The sequence below is a fragment of the Phyllobates terribilis genome, unplaced genomic scaffold, assembly GCF_046119375.1.
Source record: "Phyllobates terribilis strain yellow unplaced genomic scaffold, ASM4611937v1 Scaffold_8__6_contigs__length_399053987, whole genome shotgun sequence".
Classification (NCBI taxonomy): Eukaryota; Metazoa; Chordata; class Amphibia; order Anura; family Dendrobatidae; genus Phyllobates; species Phyllobates terribilis.
Window position 1 is genome coordinate 148,893,979 of NW_027362768.1, and position 14,112 is coordinate 148,908,090.

Sequence of the window (14,112 nt, forward strand, 5' to 3'; positions counted from 1 at the left end):
GTAGCTATTCTCCCTGGACATGGATGACAGAGAAAAATTACTAAAAGGTTGCAACGCGGGATAGTCCGAATGGTGGTTAAGTAGCCTCAATCAAGTTCCAAGATATTCAAGCTGTCCTACTGGCTAAGGATGCATCAGTGTCAGCACGAACTATTCGTTGACATTTGAATGAAACAAAACACTATGGCAGGAGACCCAGGAGGACCCCACTGCTGACACAGACACATTATAAAATGCTAGACTGCAGTTTGCCAAAATGTACGTGAGTAAGCCAAAATCCTTATGGGAAAGCGTCTTGTGGACAGATGAGACCAAGATTGACCTTTTTGGTAAAGCACATCATTATACTGTTAACTGAAAACAGAATGAGGCCTACAAAGAAAAGAACACAGTACCTACAGTGAAATATGGTGGAGGTTTAAAGATATTTTGGAGTTGTTTTGCTGCCTCTGGCACTGGGTTCCTTGACTGTGTGCAAGGCATCATGAAATCTGAATATTATCAAATGATTTTGGGTCGCAATGTAGTACCCAGTGTCAGAAAGCTGGGTTTGCATCCTAGGTCATGGGTCTTCCAGCAGGACAATGACCCCAAACATACTTCAACAAGCACTCAGAAATGGATGGAAACAAAGCGCTGGAGAGTTCTGAAGTGACCAGCAATGAGTCCGGATCTAAATCCCATTGAACACCTGTTGTTGTTGGGAGAAAGCGCCTTCAAATATGAGAGACCTGGAGCAGTTTCCAAAAGAAGAGTGGTCCAAAATTCCAGCTGAGAGGTGTAAGAAGCTTGTTGATGTTATAGGAAGCGATTGATTGCAGTTATTATTCCAAAGAGTGTGCAAATAAATATTTAGTTGAGGGCACCAACAATTTTGTCCAGCCGATTTTTGGGGTTTTGTGTGAAATTCTGTCCAATTTGCTTTTTTTTCTGTTTTTTTGTGTTGTTCCTATACACACAAAAGAAATAAACATGTCTATAACAAAACATGTGTGATTGCAATAATTTTCTGGGAGAAATACTTCATTTTCTGGAACAATTTCAAAGGTGCCAACACTTTTGGCCATGACTGTAGCAGTAGTCCTCTGACTTGGACCCTCCCCTATTTGAAATATAGGACTACCCCCATTCCGTATACCTTATTAGAGACTTCGTTCCCACAATGAGTTTTTGAAATTTTTGAAAATTGGAATGTATCAAGGTCATAATCACTAGTTAAGTCATATTGAGACCTATAGAGGCCTCTACACAATGAGTTTTTGTAATTTTTTTGTGCTGTGTATTTTCAAAAAAATGCAAGTAACTTATTTTACTTAACGGGTGCAGAAAATCTGCAAAATAAAAAACTCACCAGAAGCTCATCATGGGAATGTAGCCTTAGGGTTTACGAACATCACAGAGGGGGATTTGCTAACTCCACACTATGATCCAGAATGGAGAGGCACCATACAAAGGGAGAATCTCCTTCCGGGACACTCAACATGACAATATATTACATGACTGTCTATAAATCTGAATGAACGCCATGAGTGGCTGCCCTTAATCGCTGGTCAACAGAGTTTAGAAAAGCCTGAAATTCAACATAGCAATATGTATTAGCAATACCAATCAGCTTTCGATCCTCTATGTCAGTGTTTCCCAAACTCTGTCCTCACGGACCCCAACGCATCGTGTTTTCAGGATCTCCTTAGTATTTCACAGGTGAGAGAACCTGTGGCAGTTTCTGATGCCTTAATAATAATTCTATCACCTGGGCAATACTAAGGAAATCCTGAAAACATGACGTGTGGGGGGCCGTGAGGACTGGAGTTTGGGAAACACTGCTCTATGTTGAAGAGATGTCCCAACAAGGCAACCACTTCCCTGGAGTTACTGGAATCACTTTCTCCAGTTATAGAAGGATGCATTCAGTTATTGTACTGAAAGTATACTGCCTCCACTACAGGCAGGACAGTCCTGACAGCAACCACATGCAATGTAAAACAGTCCTGCAAAATTTAAGGGGTTGTCTTCTCAGAGATAACCCGTTTAACAATGCAGTTCCTGGGGTGATCAGCATATTTACCAGCTGTAGCACCCTGCATTTAAGTGAGCAGTGGCTGTTCTTTCCTTCTGGGTCCCTGGTTAATTGCATATATTACACATATCGTATGTCTGACCTCGATCCCTAACAAACTTTTGACTTTGGAAGAGGAAGCTCTAACCATCCAAAATTACATGGTGAGCATTCAGATGAATGACGGTTCTTGTAATACAAGGTTGACTTGAGTCATCCAGAATGGAAGACATTCGTAATGAACGGCTCTCATACACTGAGGAACACAAGGGAACCCCCTCTGCGATTTCCTTATGCTCTAAAAGAGAATATTGACAGTGGTTGTTTTCCCGAAACAGCCCCTTTAAATTAGAACTAATGATCATCATTTATTTAAAGAATTGTAATTTGTGAAACTCCACAGAAACTATATCCGTATGGATAAGTGGCTCCAAGCCTCAGCCTTTGGAAATGCACAAAAGTCTTGACGCAGAGAAAAAAAAAAAAACAACAGGGATATAAACTTCTTTCCATTAGTCTTGATATCCAATAGATCCCCCTTAAGACCCATCAAGTCCAACCAACCCCCAAACACAAATGATCAGATTCTGTCTTTATCTGCTCCGTGGTATAAAAATAGCTGTTGACTCAACACAGAGAATGTGACTAATGTTAGATTCAGCAGAAGAGAAAGACAAACTTGCAGTTTTGCATGATTGGCTGAATGTGGGTTTTCTAGTTCAGCGCTCATAGTAACTGTAAATACCGCTTGTAACATTGGAAACATGCATCTCAAATGTCATTTGTAGGTCAAACATTGCTCTGTAATTTCAGCTTCCAGTCTGAAGGAATTGCAGCAATATCAGATAGTAAGAAAGCGAGCAAACAAGAAAGAGGTTAAATTAAAAAAAAAAATCATATTTCTGGTTTGGTTCCACAGATCAGTAGATCATTTTAATGTGTATTCTCCATAAGATACATATAAATAAGCCCGGGCCCCTGATGTTCTGCATTTAAGGGTTGAAGTGAAAGTCCAACCTTCAACATCACTGACTTTTATAGATCTAAACATTGTCAACATTTGGTGCGGATTCATTTCCTAGCTCAGTTTTCTAATAAAAAGCTAAATCCTCTGCATGAAGATAGTGTCATGCGTCTGGGTTCCAAGCCTTGAGTCTGTGCTTTGTGGTCAGCTTCTCTGTCAGCTGAGCCATAGCAGATACACCTTTTCTCCAGGTGTTTAGTTTCCCTTATCCTTGCTTCAGTTGTTTTAGGGTAACAGGTGTTTTCATTTGCCCATTTGTCTTCCCCCATCACCTTTCGGGTGCAGCTTTATATACTTTCTGGTATTTCCTGCTGGTGATAGTCTCATTTGGATGTCCGGCCATACTACTGTAGTATAAGCCAGTCAGTGAAAGACCAGCTAAAGTTTGTCTCTCTCCTGTTTATGTTCTTTACCCTGCACCTATCTTATCTTCTGTTTCTTTTTAGGAAGTAGGTGGCACATTCTCTAACAATACGTACTTAATCCTTTATTTTGTGGTGTTATACTCACTCTGGGATCTTTCTATTTGAGCACACTTTCCCTTCTGTAGGTAATTTACACTCTGCTCTTCCCTCCGGTTCTTTAGGAGGAACATGAAGCACTTGATGACCTGAGGTCTGAGTTGCCATCGCCTAGTCTGTGGTTAGCGCTATCTCAGCTCATGCAGGAACCAGTAGGGACTGCGGGGTCAGGATCTCTAGTCAGTATAGGAACCGGCAAGGTCAGATGCAGTTATTGGTGTCATACCTATTTTCCCAAGTGAGTTGCTACACAATCATAACAGATAGTTTGAAATGATGAAATGTAGACTGCCAAAAGCCACCACTAGGGGGAGTGTAGAAGCACACTGCATACTGTTATACATCGGCCTCAGCACTGGTGTCAGGCAGTCAGATTTTTATCCTTTAAAGGCATCGGTTACTTTATTGCTAACATATATTAATCATGATTATATGTTGCTAATATATATTTTTTTACAGTTTTCCTCTGCTGTCTTGCTCAGCCAAGCTTTCGACCCATTTGGACCTTCCTCCCATTCCAAGATGGCTGATAGAGGAGTATTGACTAGATGTCCTTCATCCTTTATCACTGTGCTGTGGTTTAGGCATTAGTATAGCGGAAGCTTAAAGAGAACTGGTCACGTTTTTACATATGGAAGTAGTGGTATAGTGGTATAGGTTTTTGCCCTCCCCCCCCAAAAAAAAAAATTAGATATGTTTTATAGAGATCCGATGTGCCAGTCTTGAAAAATATATTGTCAAAGTCATATACAGATCAGACAGGAAGTGCACTCAGGGCGTGTGAATGCATTTGGAAAAAGCAGATTAAATGCATTGCCACGCCTTCAGGGCACTTCCATCCTGATTTGCAGATGACTTTAGATTTCTCATGATTGACATGTCAGATCTCTTCCAAAAAGGTGGCATTTTGGTTGGGAGACAAAAAGCTACATCACAATGCCACTATTTCTTTATGTAAAATCATGCCAACAGGTTGTCTTAATTGACATGTTAGATCACATGTCCCTCTATCAGCAGATATCTCATGGATGGAAACTTCAGGAGGCCAACTGAGTATGGGAGCATGACTTCAAAGAGATATAAAAAAGCAAGACTGTTCCCTCATTAAAGGGGTTTTCTCATTTTGCACCTCACCTCCTAATTGACTTTACCTCTGCAACATTGGAGGAGCACAGGTGCAAAGAAGCTGACTGGCTCCAGTGATCAGCCAAGCTTCAGAGCAGCGCTTACAAGTTCTATAGCAAAGAGCTTGACAGCGTTGAACTCCTTGTCCAGGATACTGTCAACTGCTGATAGACTACAGAAGTGTCCAACAATCTACGCAATGATCAGTAAACAATACAATTAAAAATCCCGCAATTCTTGTCAACAGAAAAGAGGTTTAATAAGAAGTAGATTGCAAAGTTGCTTCTTTTTACAAACACGTTTCAATTTTAGCAATGAAAGAACTTGAGAGTAACCCTTTACACACATTGGTATACATTAATAATAAAGTGTCTGACTCCCTTAACCCTATACTGTAAAAAAAAAGTAAAGATCACTTTTCTAATGCCAATAGCACATTGTTCTAAAAATCAGTGGAGTTACAGAAGTTGCACCTCCAGTAAGAAAATGGGTGGGGGATTTTAGTGGGTATGCAGTTTACCTGTGTACCTAACCCTCCTTACATTTGGAAAAAGGGTTGACAGTTGAGAGGGGTAAAAACATTGATTTAAATAATACTTTTTTTTCTTACAGTAAGGGGCAGCATATTACAAATGTGTCCAGCCGTATTATTACATAAATTCTTAAAGGGGTTGTCCAGTCATGTGGTGAAAGTCTGCAGTTACTCTATGTGACTGCAGACTCTGAGCTCTGCATGCTGTAAGGATTCCCTAGTGTCGCTGCCAAAACCAGGCGGTCACATGACCACAGGTATGTGATTTGCTTATTTTCGGCTACATTTCGACTAGACGTGCTTGGCCTCGAGCACGTCTAGATGGCATGTGACCGCATGTACGCAAGTCGCGTACCTGCAGTCACATGACTGTTTGGTCTCAGCAGCGACACTGGAAAATCCTGACATTGTGCAGTGTGCGCTTTGCAAGAATTCGTAAGACTTTAGAGTGATTGCTGACTTTCACAGGAAGACCGGTTAACCCCTTTAAGGCTCTAATTCCTCATGCTATAAATGGAATACATTATCATGAGGTGTTAGCAAAACCATCAACAGGGTACAATCCGCATCATAACCCCTGGATGACCACATAGACGCATTCAGCATAAACAACTCTTGACAGAGTGGGGCAATTTTTATAACTATTTATTTCGAAATGTTAGACCAAGAGTAAATGTAAGAAAGAATAGACTGTAGCATATAGTCCAGCACTGCCCTTTTCTGGTGTGTTGATGGGGGGAGAGTTTTATCAACTTTTGATCATGACATGGTCCCTAAAGGGCAAATGGCTAGAAAATCCTTGTTTTCAATGATCCTACAAACACTCATGTAATGTGACACACGAGAGGCTTCAAACAGAAGAAGACATATATGGAGAGCTATTTTCCAGTGAACTGGTTGAGGGCCCATTTCCACATGCAAAAAATGCTGCTTTTCCCCGCTGTTTTTTCTAATATATACAATAGAAATCTGCTCTAGCTATTGTGTTTTTTTTACTGTTTTTTTATGTGTTTTCCCCCTTTTTTATCCGTTTTTAGTGCATATTAGAAACAGCATATGGGATTCTACACTTCCAGGCTTTCCATAGAAGCTTTTAGTGAAAAAATGCATCATAAAATGCACAATTCAACAGTATTGTAAGGCGCACAGTAGGCAGGAGTTTTCATGAAATCATATCCACTTTGCTAGACCTGTTAAACACGGTGGATTTTCCGCACCAAAAAATGCAGCTGAAAAATATGCAGCTCTTACTCTAAGGTGGAACATGACACTTTGGGAGTCCGTGTACGGCAGGGATGTCAAACTCAAATACACAGAGGGCCAAAATGAAAAACTTGGACACAGTCGCGGGCCAACCAGTATACAGAATAATGAACCCCACATAGTCCTCCATACAGAATAATGGGCCCCACAGAGTTCTCTATACAGAATAATGGGCCCCACATAGTCCTCCATACAGAATAATGGGCCCCACATAGTCCTCCATACAGAATAATGGGCCCCACATAATCCTCCATACAGACTAATGGGCCCCACATAATCCTCCATACAGACTAATGGGCCCCACATAGTCCTCCATACAGAATAATGGGCCCCACATAGTCCTCCATACAGTGTAATGGGCCCCACATGGTCCTCCATACAGTGTAATGGGCCCACATAGTCCTCCATACAGAATAATGTGCCCCACATAGTCCTCCATACAGAATAATGGCCCCACATAGTCCTCCATACAGAATAATGTGCCCCACATAGTCCTCCGTGCAGAATAATGGGTCCCACATAGTCCTCAATGCAGAACAATGGGCCCCACATAGTCCTCCATGCAGAATAATGGGCCCCACATAATTCTCCATACAGTATAATGGCCTCATATAGTCCACCATACAGAATAATGGGCGCCACATAGTCCTCCATACAGAATAATGGGCCCCACATAGTCCTCCATACAGAATAATGGGCCCCACATAATCCTCCATACAGACTAATGAGCCCCACATAGTCCTCCATGCAGATTAATGGGCCCCACATAGTCCTCCATACAGTGTAATGGGCCCCACATGGTCCTCCATACAGTGTAATGGGCCCACATAGTCCTCCATACAGAATAATGGGCCCCACATAGTGCTCCATACAGTATAATAGACCCCACATAGTGCTCCATACAGAATAATGTGCCCCACATAGTCCTCCATACAGAATAATGGCCCCACATAGTCCTCCATACAGAATAATGGCCCCACATAGTCCTCCATACAGAATAATGGCCCCACATAGTCCTCCATACAGAATAATGGGCCCCACATAGTCCTCCATACAGTGTAATGGGCCCCACATAGTCCTCCATACAGAATAATGGGCCCCACATAGTCCTCCATACAGAATAATGAGCCCCACTTAGTCCTCCATACAGAATAATGGGCCCCACATAGTCCTCCATACAGAATAATGGGCCCCACATAGTCCTCCATACAGAATAATGGGCCCCACATAGTCCTCCATACAGAATAATGGGCCCCACATAGTCCTCCATACAGAATAATGGGCCCCACATAGTCCTCCATACAGAATAATGGGCCCCACATAGTCCTCCATACAGAATAATGGGCCCCACATAGTCCTCCATACAGAATAATGGGCCCCACATAGTCCTCCATACAGAATAATGGGCCCCACATAGTCCTCCATACAGAATAATGGGCCCCACATAGTCCTCCATACAGAATAATGGGCCCCACATAGTCCTCCATACAGTGTAATAGGCCCCACATGGTCCTCCATACAGTGTAATGGGCCCACATAGTCCTCCATACAGAATAATGTTCCCCACGTAGTCCTCCATACAGAATAATGGCCCCACATAGTCCTCCATACAGAATAATGTGCCCCACATAGTCCTCCGTGCAGAATAATGGGTCCCACATAGTCCTCAATGCAGAACAATGGGTCCCACATAGTCCTCCATGCAGAATAATGGGCCCCACATAATTCTCCATACAGTATAATGGCCTCATATAGTCCACCATACAGAATAATGGGCGCCACATAGTCCTCCATACAGAATAATGGGCCCCACATAGTCCTCCATACAGAATAATGGGCCCCACATAATCCTCCATACAGACTAATGAGCCCCACATAGTCCTCCATGCAGATTAATGGGCCCCACATAGTCCTCCATACAGTGTAATGGGCCCCACATGGTCCTCCATACAGTGTAATGGGCCCACATAGTCCTCCATACAGAAGAATGGGCCCCACATAGTGCTCCATACAGTATAAAAGACCTCACATAGTGCTCCATACAGAATAATGTGCCCCACATAGTCCTCCATACAGAATAATGGCCCCACATAGTCCTCCATACAGAATAATGGCCCCACATAGTCCTCCATACAGAATAATGGCCCCACATAGTCCTCCAAACAGAATAATGGGCCCCACATAATCCTCCATACAGAATAATAGGCCCCACATAATCCTCCATACAGACTAATGAGCCCCACTTAGTCCTCCATACAGAATAATGGGCCCCACATAGTCCTCCGTACAGAATAATGGGCCCCACATAGTCCTCCATACAGTGTAATGGGCCCCACATAGTCCTCCATACAGAATAATGGGCCCCACATAGTCCTCCATACAGAATAATGGGCCCCACATAATCCTCCATACAGACTAATGAGCCCCACTTAGTCCTCCATACAGAATAATGGGCCCCACATAGTCCTCCATACAGAATAATGGGCCCCACATAGTCCTCCATACAGAATAATGGGCCCCACATAGTCCTCCATACAGAATAATGGGCCCCACATAGTCCTCCATACAGAATAATGGGCCCCACATAGTCCTCCATACAGAATAATGGGCCCCACATAGTCCTCCATACAGAATAATGGGCCCCACATAGTCCTCCATACAGAATAATGGGCCCCACATAGTCCTCCATACAGAATAATGGGCCCCACATAGTCCTCCATACAGAATAATGGGCCCCACATAGTGTTCCATACAGCATAATGGGCCCCACATAGTGTTCCATACAGCATAATGGGCCCCACATAGTGTTCCATACAGCATAATGGGCCCCACATAGTTCTCCATACAGAATAATGGGCCCCACATAGTCCTCCGTGCAGAATAATGGGCCCCACATAGTCCTCAATGCAGAACAATGGGCCCCACATAGTCCTCCATGCAAAATAATGGGCCCCACATAATTCTCCATACAGTATAATGGCCTCATATAGTCCACCATACAGAATAATGGGCGCCACATAGTCCTCCATACAGAATAATGGGCCCCACATAGTCCTCCATACAGAATAATGGGCCCCACATAATCCTCCATACAGAATAATAGGCCCCACATAATCCTCCATACAGACTAATGAGCCCCACATAGTCCTCCATACAGATTAATGGGCCCCACATAGTCCTCCATACAGTGTAATGGGCCCCACATGGTACTCCATACAGTGTAATGGGCCCACATAGTCCTCGATACAGAATAATGGGCCCCACATAGTGCTCCATACAGTATAATAGACCCCACATAGTCCTCCATACAGAATAATGTGCCCCACATAGTCCTCCATACAGAATAATGGGCCCCACATAGTCCTCCATACAGAATAATGGGCCCCACATAGTCCTCCATACAGAATAATGGGCCCCACATAATCCTCCATACAGACTAATGGGCCCCACATAATCCTCCATACAGACTAATGGGCCCCACATAGTCCTCCATACAGAATAATGGGCCCCACATAGTCCTCCATACAGTGTAATGGGCCCCACATGGTCCTCCATACAGTGTAATGGGCCCACATAGTCCTCCATACAGAATAATGTGCCCCACATAGTCCTCCATACAGAATAATGGGCCCCACATAGTCCTCCATACAGAATAATGTGCCCCACATAGTCCTCCGTGCAGAATAATGGGTCCCACATAGTCCTCAATGCAGAACAATGGGCCCCACATAGTCCTCCATGCAGAATAATGGGCCCCACATAATTCTCCATACAGTATAATGGCCTCATATAGTCCACCATACAGAATAATGGGCGCCACATAGTCCTCCATACAGAATAATGGGCCCTACATAGTCCTCCATACAGAATAATGGGCCCCACATAATCCTCCATACAGACTAATGAGCCCCACATAGTCCTCCATGCAGATTAATGGGCCCCACATAGTCCTCCATACAGTGTAATGGGCCCCACATGGTCCTCCATACAGTGTAATGGGCCCACATAGTCCTCCATACAGAATAATGGGCCCCACATAGTGCTCCATACAGTATAATAGACCCCACATAGTGCTCCATACAGAATAATGTGCCCCACATAGTCCTCCATACAGAATAATGGCCCCACATAGTCCTCCATACAGAATAATGGCCCCACATAGTCCTCCATACAGAATAATGGCCCCACATAGTCCTCCATACAGAATAATGGGCCCCACATAGTCCTCCATACAGTGTAATGGGCCCCACATAGTCCTCCATACAGAATAATGGGCCCCACATAGTCCTCCATACAGAATAATGAGCCCCACTTAGTCCTCCATACAGAATAATGGGCCCCACATAGTCCTCCATACAGAATAATGGGCCCCACATAGTCCTCCATACAGAATAATGGGCCCCACATAGTCCTCCATACAGAATAATGGGCCCCACATAGTCCTCCATACAGAATAATGGGCCCCACATAGTCCTCCATACAGAATAATGGGCCCCACATAGTCCTCCATACAGAATAATGGGCCCCACATAGTCCTCCATACAGAATAATGGGCCCCACATAGTCCTCCATACAGAATAATGGGCCCCACATAGTCCTCCATACAGAATAATGGGCCCCACATAGTCCTCCATACAGAATAATGGGCCCCACATAGTCCTCCATACAGAATAATGGGCCCCACATAGTCCTCCATACAGAATAATGGGCCCCACATAGTCCTCCATACAGAATAATGGGCCCCACATAGTCCTCCATACAGAATAATGGGCCCCACATAGTCCTCCATACAGAATAATGGGCCCCACATAGTCCTCCATACAGAATAATGGGCTCCACATAGTCCTCCATACAGTGTAATGGGCCCACATAGTCCTCCATACAGAATAATGGGCCCCACATAGTGCTCCATACAGCATAATGGGCCCCACATAGTTCTCCATACAGAATAATGGGCCCCACATAGTCCTCCGTGCAGAATAATGGGCCCCACATAGTCCTCAATGCAGAACAATGGGCCCCACATAGTCCTCCATGCAAAATAATGGGCCCCACATAATTCTCCATACAGTATAATGGCCTCATATAGTCCACCATACAGAATAATGGGCGCCACATAGTCCTCCATACAGAATAATGGGCCCCACATAGTCCTCCATACAGAATAATGGGCCCCACATAATCCTCCATACAGAATAATAGGCCCCACATAATCCTCCATACAGACTAATGAGCCCCACATAGTCCTCCATACAGAATAATGGGCCCCACATAGTCCTCCATACAGTGTAATAGGCCCCACATGGTCCTCCATACAGTGTAATGGGCCCACATAGTCCTCCATACAGAATAATGTGCCCCACATAGTCCTCCGTGCAGAATAATGGGTCCCACATAGTCCTCAATGCAGAACAATGGGTCCCACATAGTCCTCCATGCAGAATAATGGGCCCCACATAATTCTCCATACAGTATAATGGCCTCATATAGTCCACCATACAGAATAATGGGCGCCACATAGTCCTCCATACAGAATAATGGGCCCCACATAGTCCTCCATACAGAATAATGGGCCCCACATAATCCTCCATACAGACTAATGAGCCCCACATAGTCCTCCATGCAGATTAATGGGCCCCACATAGTCCTCCATACAGTGTAATGGGCCCCACATGGTCCTCCATACAGTGTAATGGGCCCACATAGTCCTCCATACAGAATAATGGGCCCCACATAGTGCTCCATACAGTATAAAAGACCTCACATAGTGCTCCATACAGAATAATGTGCCCCACATAGTCCTCCATACAGAATAATGGCCCCACATAGTCCTCCATACAGAATAATGGCCCCACATAGTCCTCCATACAGAATAATGGCCCCACATAGTCCTCCAAACAGAATAATGGGCCCCACATAATCCTCCATACAGAATAATAGGCCCCACATAATCCTCCATACAGACTAATGAGCCCCACTTAGTCCTCCATACAGAATAATGGGCCCCACATAGTCCTCCATACAGAATAATGGGCCCCACATAGTCCTCCATACAGTGTAATGGGCCCCACATAGTCCTCCATACAGAATAATGGGCCCCACATAGTCCTCCATACAGAATAATGGGCCCCACATAATCCTCCATAGAGACTAATGAGCCCCACTTAGTCCTCCATACAGAATAATGGGCCCCACATAGTCCTCCATACAGAATAATGGGCCCCACATAGTCCTCCATACAGAATAATGGGCCCCACATAGTCCTCCATACAGAATAATGGGCCCCACATAGTCCTCCATACAGAATAATGGGCCCCACATAGTCCTCCATACAGAATAATGGGCCCCACATAGTCCTCCATACAGAATAATGGGCCCCACATAGTCCTCCATACAGAATAATGGGCCCCACATAGTCCTCCATACAGTGTAATGGGCCCACATAGTCCTCCATACAGAATAATGGGCCCCACATAGTGTTCCATACAGCATAATGGGCCCCACATAGTTCTCCATACAGAATAATGGGCCCCACATAGTCCTCCGTGCAGAATAATGGGCCCCACATAGTCTTCAATGCAGAACAATGGGCCCCACATAGTCCTCCATGCAAAATAATGGGCCCCACATAATTCTCCATACAGTATAATGGCCTCATATAGTCCACCATACAGAATAATGGGCGCCACATAGTCCTCCATACAGAATAATGGGCCCCACATAGTCCTCCATACAGAATAATGGGCCCCACATAATCCTCCATACAGAATAATAGGCCCCACATAATCCTCCATACAGACTAATGAGCCCCACATAGTCCTCCATACAGATTAATGGGCCCCACATAGTCCTCCATACAGTGTAATGGGCCCCACATGGTCCTCCATACAGTGTAATGGGCCCACATAGTCCTCCATACAGAATAATGGGCCCCACATAGTGCTCCATACAGTATAATAGACCCCACATAGTCCTCCATACAGAATAATGTGCCCCACATAGTCCTCCATACAGAATAATGGCCCCACATAGTCCTCCATACAGAATAATGGGACCCACATAATCCTCCATACAGAATAATGGGCCCCACATAATCCTCCATACAGAATAATGGGCCCCACATAGTCCTCCATACAGAATAATGGGCCCCACATAGTCCTCCATACAGTGTAATGGGCCCACATAGTCCTCCATACAGAATAATGGGCCCCACAGTGCTCCATACAGTATAATGGACCCCACATAGTTCTCCATACAGAATAATGGGCCCCACATAGTCCTCCATACAGAATAATGGGCCCCACATAGTCCTCCATACAGAATAATGGCCTCATATAGTCCACCATACAGAATAATGGGCCCCACATAGTCCTCCATGCAGAATAATGGTCCCACATAGGGGTGGTGGTTCTGATGTCGTGGGCCAAATAAAACCAACCTGTGGGCCAGATTTGGCCCACGGGCCAGAGTTTGACATGTATGGTGTAGAGGATGCAATTGCACCCTCTAAATTGATGGCAAAGGATTAACTAAAACAAGATTTCAGCAAAGCTGTCAGCACACCTTTATTTATTTTAAATGGCATAAAAAT

The 14,112-nt window shown here is 44.3% G+C and overlaps 1 protein-coding gene across 7 annotated transcripts in view; it reads right to left on the reverse strand.

Annotated features, from left to right (window-relative positions):
• Positions 1-14,112, reverse strand: part of ELAVL4 (ELAV like RNA binding protein 4) — a 151,675-nt gene that overhangs the window by 19,826 nt on the left and 117,737 nt on the right. The gene's annotated exons all lie outside the window — the stretch shown is intronic.